Genomic DNA, 13,755 nt, shown 5'->3' with positions numbered 1-13,755 from the left:
TTTTTCATATCCTGTTTCAACGTGATGTTTCCAACTTGACTGGTTTACACAGAGCTCTCACCTCAGTCCCATCCAAATCCCTTTGTGATAATCTGAACCATACCGTCAGCTGGTCACACATCACATCACGATCAGCATTAGTGCAAATCCATGCCCTCTAGATGAAGGATCATAGTGCAGGTTTGATTTGAAATGTGGTATATGATATTCAGTATTCACTTGTACGACTGTAAATCAGTCGCTACATTGTGCTCAAATTTGCTCTTGTCATGATTTATATTGTGATTTGCGTCACTTTAAAAAGTAAGTCTCCTTAGAGTAAGAGTGGGAAACACTGATGTAACCTTCTGACACTTTCACTGAAAACATGGCTGCCAGCAGGAATAACTGACTTTAGCCACACGACAAAAAAAACTAAAATATATGCCTGTTGCAAGTCTTGATATAACATTTTATCTCCCTGTTAAACAGCCTCTATAGCAAGAGTTAAGATGTTTGTGTTGCTTTGTAAACCACTCACACCCTACACCAAAGTCTACAGAGGAAATCTGTGATTTTACATCACAGCACACAGGAGTTGCTGACTATGACTGAAAGTTAACACACATTGTCATCACTGAGCCTGAAGGTGTGAAACTAGAAGAGTGGAGGCTGTGTCAAAATGTCATTTTCTATAGCTATATAAACATACAGCTATATGGCAACACACCACCAGGTGGAGCTCTGACACCAGGCATGTGTCAGGGAAACCCCCTCAGTCCTGGACTCAGACCAATCGCTCATTCATTTTACTGCTGGTCAAAAAAAAAGAGAGAATAGGCTCCTAACAAGTTCATGTAATATTCATGTCCACTGATGCAGGTGTTGGACATCATCAATGAGTGTGAGTTACAGGCTGCTAATGGCTGCAGGGGTAAACAGCAGAGCAGCCAAGCCATAAAAACCAGAGACATGTCAAAACACGGCCAAGTGACGAGAGCACAGGCTGACGGCCAGACCTGGAGGACCTGGCTGCCCCTCTGCTCCACAAGCCAGGCCTGTTGAAGGGAGGATGATAAAAGGCCTGAAGCTACCGCATGTAAATCAGTCACTATGGACATGTGGATGCAGCCAGTGGGGTCTGATTTCACGCTCCATCCTGTGTCTGGTTTTTGAGGTCACGGCGACAGGCCTCTGCCGCCTTGTTTGCATTGAGTCGTTGATGGATAAACTGGGCTCTGATGGATCATACCACCATCTTCACATGCATCCCTGTCTTTTTCCTCTGATCGGGAGTGGTGCAGCAGTTCTTCTGCCTGGCCCGTCGGCCTCTGAGCCGGCCTTCTAAAATACGAGCTGTTTGCTTTACCCCTGCAAGCGCCATAATGACGTGTTGTTTTTAGCTAAATCACTTCCAGCGATCAGTTACAGAGTTTGTACCATATCCCTAACCCCCCTCCAACCCCCTCACCCCCTTCTCCTCCCTCCTGTTTTGCACACACACACACACTCTCAATATCTGCTCACTCTCCTCTCTGGCCAGAAAGAAATGTCTTTTCCCTCTCCGCACGCTATGCCTGTCAGAGGGGATTTGAGAGCCAGGCTAAAGGAGGCTGGAGGAACAGTGGAACTCTGAGTCACACCATCCGCCTGCCTATTTCTGTGGCCCACTGGTTACACCCCAGCATGGACTTTCTAGATTTGTGCGAAATCTGTGCTGTCTTTCAGCACAGGGCGAGTTTAAAATGCAAGTTTAAAATAATAATACTTCCGATTGTGATTAAGACAGGACTGGCACAGTCACTCAGTGGATACATGGTGGTTAGAGGGGAAAAGCAGAGATTAACAAAACTGGCTTACTAAAGAGAATCCACACTGTCTTTGTTTTACAAAGCAACACAAACTTGAGTTTCCTTGTGGAAAAGCCCAACTTAAGATATTACAGATATAAACTGATTTTATTGTCACTGTGAACATCCATGTCTCAAGCCCCATGTATATTGAATATTTGTTTTTATGCTTTATGTTTTTATGAGTGAAAAATATTTCTATTGGATGACATGAAAATTCAATATTTCAAGCATCATTAGGTCAAATGGGACACACTTCAGACAGTTATGATCATTTTGTAGTGCTGCAACGATTCTTCGATTATTAATTCCATCCACGCTCTACCACTTCATCGTCCACGAGGGTCGCAGAAATATTAATTATCAACTATTTTGACAATTGATTGTTACATTAAATCATAAAAACAAACTCTAATTTTTCAGCTTCTTAAATGTGACTTATTTTCTGGCTTCTTTGCTCCATATAACAAAAAAAAAATCAGAACTAAATGATTTTGTTCTGTGTTCTGTCATTTTCAAGACAACAAATCATTTGTTTGAGAAAATAATCGTTAGTTTATTATTGTTGTTGTTATTATCATCATTATTATTATTATTATTATTGTTAGTATTCTAAGTATTTTCTTATTTTATCATTTATTTATTGCTTAAGCTTTGTTGTTTTTGGGGTTTTCACTGGTGTGATCTCAAATAACAAGCGATGACACTTAACTAAAGCCAACATATAACCCAATGACCCAATGAAAAACAGATGTCGACTCAGAAGCAGAGTGGATGGACTGGACCAGTTATTAATTCTTTCAGTCATTCCTGGGAAATGCTGAGACACTTTTGGCTCGCAATCTCCGTAATCTTCTTTTCTAAGCAGAGAAAACCAAACTAAAAGTACTGAAAGCTGTCGTCACATACTATATCTGGTCAGAAACATAATCTTATTAACTTGCTCTTTGATCACATCCTCATCGAATCCTATACTTAATAAATATTTTTAGGTGCTTTGCACTTCTGGCACCACGACCAAACCTCCGGCGTCACAGAGGCCGCTACACACCCTGGCCCTAGAACCTCGGGTCTCGCTGTGTTCTTTGTAGATGAATCTGATTTTGTCCAGAGAAGGAATAAGAAACTTCCTGGTATGTTTCTGTCCACGTTCCTGCTCAGTTTTCTCTGGACGTCACCAGGTAACAGCTCTGACGACCAGAAATGATGGTCAGCCGTGACATCTCTCATTATGGAAACACGCTAATTATTCATTTCATGTGTGTCAGTGTAAGTTGTGACACACTGAAGAAACGAGGAGGTACTCAGGTCATTAAGACAAGGGGGCCCAGTGTTCCTACAAATGCCAGTTTAGTCCCAAAGGAGCTGCGTCCCATACCGCAGAGAACATTCCTCGGCAGGGAACAGGAAAAGGAATCAGGACTTTTTCCTCTTTCAGGGTGACCCTTCATCCCCCTGTGCCTGCATCTTCCAGGGCCTCGTCCAAGCCCTGCTTTGATCTCTGCCTGCTGTCACTGCTCAGGTTACAGCTATGCAACACACCGGCCAAAGAACCTGGTCTCGCCTCTGCAGCCCCTCCTTCTCTGAGTGTCTGCATGTCTCACCTGATTGTGACAGCTTTGCTTTCTCCTCCTTTACTTTTGCTCTGCTTCACGTTCTGGCGAACTGTCACTTCCTCTGACAGCCTCTCAAAGCACTCATTGATTCTCCTGTTGGTGCACTCGGGTTCACAATCCTCCACTCACATAATGTCAGTCTGTCTGTCTCTCAGATCACTTCATTTGTGGTGCATGCTCTTTGTCGTTGTAACTCTGAATTTCCAAAGTCCCCCGAAGTCAGATTTCCAACTCAGAAACTAGGAGCAACTTTACCAACATGGGATTCCAAGGTGGCATAAGAACAGTGCTGCTTTTACTGTTAGTAGCACTTCTCATGTATTTGTTTCACAGTAAATCAGTCATACACATAAGACTGTTTCATTTTTAATTCAAGGCATGTTGCTACACGGTTTGTGTGTGCAAAATACAATGCAGAGCATTGCCATCTACTGGTATTGCTAACGGTGGCTATCCCGAGATACATCAGTGTCCCTGTTTTTTTCCCTAATTCTAAAAAAGGAATGTGCTGAGTGACAATACTCCCAGTTCCAACTTCCACGCTCTGATGTAAATGGCATGTGTCATTACATTATACTGAAAGGTTATTAATGGAATTGTTGAGCATCCAAATACATGCTGCAAACTCTACCTAGAGTTAGACTCTTGCCCACACAATAACTGAGGTTTTAAAGCAACACCAATGACATTTTTTCTTTATTTAATTAAAATAAATTGTATTCAACAAGAGATTAAAATCAAATGTATATACTTAATAATCATTAATTACTTTTAACTAAAGATTAGTTAATCAATAGGTATTGAATACTTAATGGTTACTTAACTTTGTTTGTGTACCTTATTGTAAAGTGACGTACAGCATCAAGTCTATTTTAAGAGGCCTCATTCACACCATGTTTCACACACGGTCTCAAATAAGCGTCGGAGCTGCTTTTGGTTATTATGTTAACGTGGATCAGTCAGAGGACAGCCGGCAAATTAAAACAGTCTCACAGACGCCAGTTCCCCGGGCGCTGGCAGTGTATTTAAAAAGGTATCGCTTACAAAGTGAGAGGAGAGTGAGAGAAAAACAGTGAAGATCAGGATCTTTCTCTGGTTCTTTCCAAGCTGCTTTCCTTTCTTTGGACTGACTGTGTCATACATTAAGTCCATCACAATCAGCCTCTCAACAGCAGCCAAGCTAAACATTCTTCCTGGTGCGGTGTGCAGTAGATAGAAAAAAGAATCCAGTGACACAGAGTTTTGATAATAAATATTACAAATGACTCCCAATAAGCTCTTTATTTCCCCACCTATTTATCATCTCTTCACAGTGTAAGGAATCAGATGCCGCTTGATACTGAGACTAAAAAAAACGGAAACAAAAGAAAGTCACCGTTTATTTTTAATGATAACATTGACTGATTTTTAATTCCCTGGCTTCAGTTAAATGTTTCGGTGTGGAAGGTCATACTGGGAGTTATGGAGCTGATATATTGGAGCAGCAGAGGAATGAGACACAAGAGAGGGACATGAAGATAGAGACAGCAGGAGGAGTTTGTTCTCAGAGCTGGATTATTGTTGTTGAACGTGGAGTCATGTCACACACTTGGCCTGGTTCATTAACACAGATCAGTGAATAGTGATGCAGAACAACAATCAGTCATCAAGACAGAGTTGAAGTTGAAGGGAAACATTCTGACAGTTTAGTGTTTCCTCTGTGACACAAAGGACACACTAACCCTGTGTGTGTAGAGTCCCCACTTGAAGGGGTGATGCTGCGTTGTGTTGTTATAGTCCATTTTTTTTCTAGAAGACACCTTTACTGGGACTCGTGCTGGATTCAAACCTGTCACTGAGTTCACTGCACACTTTAAATCCACAGAGATCGACTGATATATCGCAAAACTTACACGCTGAACATATCTGATTCTTGTAATGCCCCTGGCTCATGCTTTTTACGAGTTTGGAAACAGCCGGAGAGGACATTATTCCAGACCTGCAGTGTCCTGACCACCGTCACATGCATACAGCACCTCTATCACATGTCTTTCATACCCATTCACATGCTGCTGGCAAGTGTCATGCCCAAGGACACGTCACCATGTAGATTAGAGGAGCCGGGAATCGAACGTGCAACTTTCAGGTTGAAAGACGACTCGCCGTACCACTGAGGGGTTACTGTCAATCTGTCTTCCTCTGCTCGCTGTGAGCAACTTTCATAGCAGTAATTCACCTCCGCTGTCTCTCTGGATCTGTGGGGATCCAGTAAAATGCTCTCCCGTTAGCCAGTTAGCCTGTTAGCCTGTCTCCGACAGTTCTGGCACAGCATCTATCCACCATCTTCACTTTAATGATGAAAACAGCAGACAAAGAGATGAGTGGTCAGACATATTGGCTGATTTGTCCACATAAGAGGTGAACAGCATAGTTTCATGCCGGAGGGCGTTACCTTGACATCAGCTACCGGACCTCTACATGTATGAATAGGAATGATCAGATTATGCAGAATAATGCTGTTCCTGCAACAACTCTTTAACCTCGTGAGAATTCAGATTGAAGTGGAATAACACCAGTGCAGTGTGTGAACGGCAAAGTTTTTGCCATTCACACGCATCCACTCACGACTTGCTCTACCACCGAGCCACCATTGCCCCAGAAAGTTTCATGGCAGAAAGAGAGAACAGTAAAATCAAACAGAAAGAAAGAGAAGGGAACTGTGTGTGCAGGTACATGAGTGCATGGCTGTGTTTCGTCTCCATCCTCTTCACTGCAGGCCATGCCGCATCAGCTGCTGCTGCACAACGCTGTGTTTTCTTTTCACCACAGGGGCTGGAGGGGGGCGTGATAAAGGTGGCCTTTGAGGCCTGAGACGCCCTGGCCTGAGAGATTAATCATTCAGATGCAAAGCAGAGACCCATGGACTCTGACAACCACCCAAGGCCCTGGACTCAAACAGGCCTATTGACCATCATCACACAGACACTTCTACCCTCTATTGCCTTTTCCTGACTGGAGTGTAGCGTGTAGTGTGTTTCCATGAACAGTCAAACCATTTAGTTGGTTTACTGTCCTTGTTCCAGGATACAAGCATTAGTGGAAAATACATGTATTGAATAAAGTCTTCCTTCCCTACACTACACTAGGTGGCGATATGCCTCCTTTCAGCTTTTTTCTGATAGACTTACGTGACAGACCAAAACAACATCAGTTGTGGGCTAGTTGTTGGTACTTATTGCTGTTCAACACTTTTTTTACACCCACAACCAACATTTCCACAGTAGAGCTGAAGATCTTTGCCGGTTTCAGGCTTAATTTCTTTTAATTTACACAGGCTCCGGCTTGCACAGTCAGGTGACGCGTTTCGATTAGCGCAAGAAAGATGCGAAAGTGGATGCAGAGGAGGCCCCGGACACACTGGGCTTTTGGATAGACTTTACTGAAGCCGTTCTGTGAAGCACAGCAGGAACCCTGGACCCTAAACGGCACAAAGACTGGCTCGTGCGTAAAGTGATAATACAGGACCTCCACAAGAGGGCAACATTCCTCTGGCCAGAATTCAACCAGGTGAGAATGTTGTCACACTCAGACAGGAATGCCGTATGTGCTCATGCCCGCACTCTTCTGCAAGCCATGGCTACATGTGCACCGGATGAGGAGAGTCGAGACCCAGAGCTCTCCGGAGTCAAACCCTGCCCCCTCTTCTATTGGGACTTATTTTATTTCTTTGTTCCAACTTCCAAGTGTCCTATGTAAATGTATAAATGACTCATTCTTGATGAAAGGCAAAAGAGCTGTGTGTGTGTACACATTTGAATAATTTAGACCTGTAAACGAGTTTGGGCTTTTAAAAAAAGCTGTCAATCAAAATGTACTGTCTTTGATTCAATTGAGTGCAGTTTTAGTCGGACTAGGATGTTTACATGTATTCTAAAAGGCTGCTTTAAATCGGACTAACAGCAGCTGGCATCCTGAATCAGCATTTGACTTTGCAATTAGGCTCCAAAATGAGTTCAATATGACTAATCAGTTGCTAGCAGCTGAGCTCATGACTCGGTGAGCTCATCGCAGTGAGGTGAGGAAGTAAATATTATATTCCACTGGAAATGTGGCCATGCTAATATCCTCACAGTGATTTAGGCCTGTGTGCGTCTGAAGCATCTATAAAGCTACTCAATTGTGTTTGCGTGTGTTTGTAAATGAGCGGGCCACAGTGATCAAAGGCTGACATTTCAGGACTGCACAGTTATGGAGGTGAACATTGCAGTGTGTGTGTGTGTGTGTGTGTGTGTGTGTGTTCGCAGCTCTGCTTTCTCTCTCACCTCGGCTGTCCAGCTGCTGACGCACTCCAGAGCTCACTGGCGGCCTTTCATGTGGTTCACAGTTTAATAGGTCTCACTGATAATTTCAATGAAACACTTCCTTTGCCCCCGCTACTCTGCTCGACTATAAATTACAACAAATTACGCAGATCTGAGGTCTGGCAGCGATCACAGTGTGACTGTGAGCTGACCACACCTGTCAGTCACACGGGCAGATACAGCAATTCATTGGTTAGTTAATGACTGGAGTCAGATCAGAGCGAGGTGAAGGCCTTTGACTGTATCAGAGCGCACTGTGTTGAAACGTGAGCCACTGCGAAGGGTCAAAGCCGTAAATGTTTGAATGGAAATGAGAATGAACTGTAAGAGAATAGCGCTCATTTTTTTGAATCTCTTATGTGTGTGATGGTATTTAAAAAAGAAATTTAGATTTAGATTTTTAAAAGTGTGACCAGACATATTCAAAACGGTAATATTAACTTGGAAAAACAGACCCCCTGTTCCATAAATCTATTTTTATATTTTTCAGAAATGATTAATTTCTTTTATTATATGCTAGTCTTGTTTTAAGATGTGAATTATTTTAGCATATGTTGTATTTATATGGACACTATTCCTAGATTTAGCAATAAACCGATCAATACTTGGCATCAAATCTTCATATTGCATTATATCTAACAATACAAGCTTTCTGATTTTTCAGCTTCTTAAATGTGAATATGTTCTGTTTTCTTTGCTTCATTTGACAAAAAAAAAAATCATTAAAACCGAAAAGACGTTTGAGAACATCATGATTTCCAGGTTTGTTAAACACTGATCGACATTTTTCATCATTTTAACTACATTTTATGGACAAAAATAATGCTTGATTAGTCGAGAAAATAATCGACAGATTAATCGATTCTAAAAATAAACAGTATATTTCATTAAACACTGAAAAGACATCTCTAGCAGTGTTTCTTTGACAACCACTTTCACTTCAACATGGGAATTGTGTTACTATGGCCATCTCGCCCAAGATGAAAGTCTCTGTCAGTAGTGAAAGAGTAGTGATTACATTTTTTAACATGGTTGCTGTCTTCCATGTAGGCTACTGCACTTCATTTTAATTTTTGAAACAACACAATGTGCGTTGTTTCCTGGTTTCCTGACTCAGGGCTAGTTCTTCTCCTCCTGGGCTCATAAGTGACTTGATGCACACATGATGTTACATGTCTGTTTTCACTGGCGTCTGGTTGGAATAGGCATTATTAGCTGGTATTAGCTGTCACTGTTGCTTTTCTTTAGGGCCAATTTGCATGCTCAACTGTGATGACTAACTGGGACCCAAATATTACATATTAGGCCTTTCAGTAAACCACTTCTGTAGTGTTGGACCTTTAACTTATAAATGAATATCCATGTACATTCACAGTGCAACAGGCTACTTTAAATCTGGTGTTTTTGGCAGTAATCCCAACGACTGGTTCACCAGAGCTGAAGATGGGGGGAAAAAGAATAGCAACAGAAGAGGCGATAAAAGCGAATGCCACAAAACCTAGGTCAAATGTCATTAGAGTGACAATGTTTTTGTAAGTATGCTCACTGTGAAAAGGAGGAGACAAAACTTGAAAAGCTTGAGGCATCAGAATGTAGCACAAACATCGCCCTCATATCTACTACAAGACAGACATCTCAGTATTTAAGCAACATAGTATGAAGACACTCACAGCGATGATGTCCAGTGTGTTTCTGAGCAGTGTGTCGATATCGCGTCACCCAGCAACATTCCACTGCTGCACACAGGAAGTGACTCGTTTTGTTTTTTTATTCCTGATTTTAATATTTTCTTTATAAAAGGGAGAAGCCGAAAGCCGATATAACAGGTCAGCCAGATAAAAGACAACAAAACAAGAAATAGAAGTGATTTGTTTTATGTCAAGACAGACGGAGGCAACAGCAACATTGGGTTAGTAAAGTGAGACGACTGCAAACAGGTTGGAGTCTTATTAAAAACATAAACAACACAAATAAGTGAGTTCTACTACTAAGAAAAACTGCCTGTGCAGAAGTTTGACTGGGTAAATGCTCCACGTCCCCACCCGTCCCTGCACTGCTGCTGTATACTCATACATGCTCCCTCAGTCATACAAATAAAGTGACACCATCTCTGTTAATGAAGATCAATAACATCAACAACAAAACTTACATTAACTTTTACACTCTGCAGCTTAAAGGAACACTGCAATTACAATTGTGATTTGAAAGATGTTTAAATGTGATGGGGAATTTCCACATGAGCTACCACCATGATATGAACGACTCAGTATTCTCATGAAAAGAACCTGAAGATACATAACGTGTATCAGACGGTGACGCCTTTCTTTAGGATAATGCACTGTTATATATTCTGATCTAAAAGAGAAATCGTTCAAAAAGGAGTTTTCCACATTAAAAAAGAGAAAAGAGAAGGTAAAGCATCAACCTGCAAAACACCCTCCCACCCCATAAACACACACACACGCACACCATCTGTTGGTCTGTCTCCTCTGTGCTGATTTAACATTAAACAGGAAAAGCTTTGAGATGGGGGTAGTGGTGGCAGGGGATAGAGGCAGAGGTGCACTACTTCCTTAAGAGGAGGAAAGAATCAGAGGGACAGAGAGAGAGAAAGAGAAAGGCTTGGCTGGGCCTGGGTTAGGTATCACATACCAGGGGCCCTGGACCCCAAATCAGCCCCGTCTAGACTCTCTGGCACCTGCCTCTGCTTATTTACCGCAGACAGCCACCGGAGGCCCCGTCAGAGACGCAGTGCCGTGCACACTGCAGTCAGAGTGACACATTCACCTCCACCCCCCGCCCACACCTCCACCTCTGCAACCACTTCTCCTTCACTCCTGACATCCATGCTCTGGACGTCCCAGTTCCAACACCAAACAGTGACCCCATTAAAAACCGAAGGGGAAAGGGGCGGGGTCAGTCACTGGCCTGGGAAACTGATAAAAGAAAAGTCTTAAAAAGAAAAATAGGTGCAAGAGGATAAAAGGGGCTGAAGCATTTTTTACAAACAGGGGTTAGAGAACGCTTTCAGATGGAAACTGTCCACGAGAACTCTGCTTCACACGGAAACTGTGTTTTGGGCCCGCCTTGCAGTTTTGTGTCGACAACCAATACGCTACTTTGGGAAAATGATGATGTCATAGTCCCACCTCTCTCTTGTGCTTGTTTGTAACCGCTACGTTCTTTCCTTAGTCTTCATTCTGTCTCTGTTTCTGTGATTGTATACATTGTAATGCATACATATTCATATAAGACGTCAGTGGACAGTGCCTAACTCTGTGGCCGTTTCTCAATACTCAAGTAAGCAAGTATGTACTTGCGTACTTGGGAAGTATATACTTGAGAAGTACGCTGGGAGTATATACTTGCCAAGTACGGGAGTACACAAGTATGTGGTTGTTTCTCAATACTCAAGTATGCAAGTATGTATGTATTGTTCTGCTGTTTGAATGGTGGCTGGCGCCAAGTGCTGCAGCCTCATTACCGCCACCTACAGTGTTGATAAATGAACATATGAAATACTTTTAATAAATGCATATATATGTTGTTATTATTTTTACATTTTAAATATTTAACTTCATTTATTAATGTATTTCTATTAAAATATACAATACAAATAATACAATGTGGAAAATATATATATTACAGCATTGTAGAGTAGTATATATGTATGTATGACATATATGTACGTGTACAAATATATACTACTCTACATACTATACTATACATATCTAATATTTACATATTATATTTAAATATAAATCTCGACTTTAATATAAATCTAAAATTCAAAGTTAAAATAAATAAAACATTAACAATATACAAACCTTCAAACTTTCAGGTCAAAACGTTTCCATTAAAAACAAAATAACACGTCAACAGCAAATCTATGGATCACACCGAGCATCTAATGACAGCGACGGCTGAGCCAGCGGATCATTTCATCAGGACAGGCCGAGGTAACGCTGCTCTGTGCCGGGCACAGTGAGCGCCGAACGTCCGCAGAGGCGGAGCTGATCACCGCCGACAAACGTCGCTGCCAAACTATAAATACGTCATATCTTCATACACAAACCACAGGTTTGAATTCTAAATGACTCATTTCTCGCCTCAAATGATGTTAAAACTTTGTTCCGGGACACAGAAAAATATTTATTTCAGATTTATATTTCTATTATCTGCTGCTATGCTCCGCCGAAATGTATTCTGGGATACATGGCCATCGCAAGTACGCTTAAGTCACCTCCGATGCATACTTGGTAAAAATGGGCGGAGCGAGAACATTTCCGGGTTTGAGAACCGTCCTCGCTGTTCGCTTACTTGAGAATTGGAACAGCACTTGGACTGAGGCTGATGACGTTTTCACAAGTACGGGAGTACGCAAGTACGCTCAAGTACGCACAAGTATGGATATTGAGAAACGGCCTGTATGTGCATGCTCACAGTCTTCCTCTCAGGTTTTGGTGTAGTTCTGTAACTGCACTATAGTGCCACATACAGGCCTGGCATGTGTACTACAGTCTGAAGACTCGTTTTGGGGAGTTTCATGTGGAAAGAATTCTGTGTTCATGGAAAACATTTCAAAATAACAAAACAAGGAGATAGTTTATGTTTTCATTCTGTTTCTGTGTGGACAGCGCCCAAGAAGAGAGTCACCGAGACAGGGAATACACACTAGTGTCCCCACTAATTTTACTCAATTGAAAGGTTTGTATGAGGTACTGAAAACATGGCTGCCAGCAGGGATAAATGGGAAAAGAAAAACAATCACAGTGGCAATATCTATCATAAAACTCGCCGTCGATATTTTCCCATAATCATTCAGCGCTAGTTTTTATAATGGAAAGTGCTGGTTTACTGTGGAAAGAAGGGAAAACGAGTGTCGCTTCATATTTAACTTAGCCAGAAGTTCTTCCTTGCAAGATTAGAGAAAGGGCGGTGGATGAGAGCCGCGGGGCAGGGTCAGAGGTCACATCCTGGTCACGCTGCTAGCCAGAGCGTTACTTCTGCCACGGGGAACCCGAGGGTACAGATGTGCTGCTGACATGACCCTCCCAAACAAACAGCCCACTCTTCTCACCACATCTGGCCAGAATTTACACCCAATCTCAACAAGCAAACACAATGTACATGTAGCTAATCGCTGATGATGAGAGGAGTGAGTGACCGGGTCAGCTCAATCAAGAGGGCGCTCAACACAACTGCGCACAGAAATGCTACGAGTGAAAGTTGAAGGGAAATCTGAGCAGGGCGGTTTAAGTTTCAGCAACTTTCTCGTTAATGATCCTGAAGCCGGACTTTCTGTTTCTGTGCTGATGATGCACCTTTGGTAATATTTGTTGTTGATTTTGTATTTCTCTTTTCATGGGTGTTTATTTGTGTTTTCAGACTCCAACCTGCTTGCAATCGTCACACTTTACTAGCTCAATGTTGTTGTTGTTGCCTCCGTCTGTCTTAACACAAATCACTTCCTGCGTGCCACCGGGCGACATGAGATACACTTCACCGAGAAACACAGAGAGAGAGTTGTGTGGAGTTGACAGATTTAATCGTTTGAATGTAACAGACGTTTGTTTATACTTAAAAAATGATGCACTACTGTTTTAATATGAGCTTAAATGAAACGGGGGGAAAAGAAGTCAGTGGAAAGAAAACAGAGTTGTCGCGGTAGCAAGGGGAGACGGCCGAGACGCCGTCCTCTGTTAGGGTTCGAGTCCAGATGTGGTGAGCGTCCCTCTCTCTCTCTCTCGCTCTGTTTCTCATGCATTAATTCCCGGATGCCGTTAGCTGTTGATGCTAACGTGTGTGCCTTGGTCTGCTGGCGGTGAACATTAGCCAGCCTTACCTGTGGTATGCAGAGTCTGTGTCAGCAAACATGGACTTGAATCTGTCGTCCATGCTGATGTGGTACAGAATGCACATGCTGAGCTGTCTCTGGCCCTCGTCAGCTGCAACGTAAACAGAGGAGGA

Source organism: Solea solea, chromosome 9, assembly GCF_958295425.1.
Source record: "Solea solea chromosome 9, fSolSol10.1, whole genome shotgun sequence".
In the NCBI taxonomy this organism is placed as follows: domain Eukaryota; kingdom Metazoa; phylum Chordata; class Actinopteri; order Pleuronectiformes; family Soleidae; genus Solea; species Solea solea.
The sequence above is the reverse complement of the archived record's forward strand: the minus strand, read 5'-3'. Positions refer to the sequence as shown.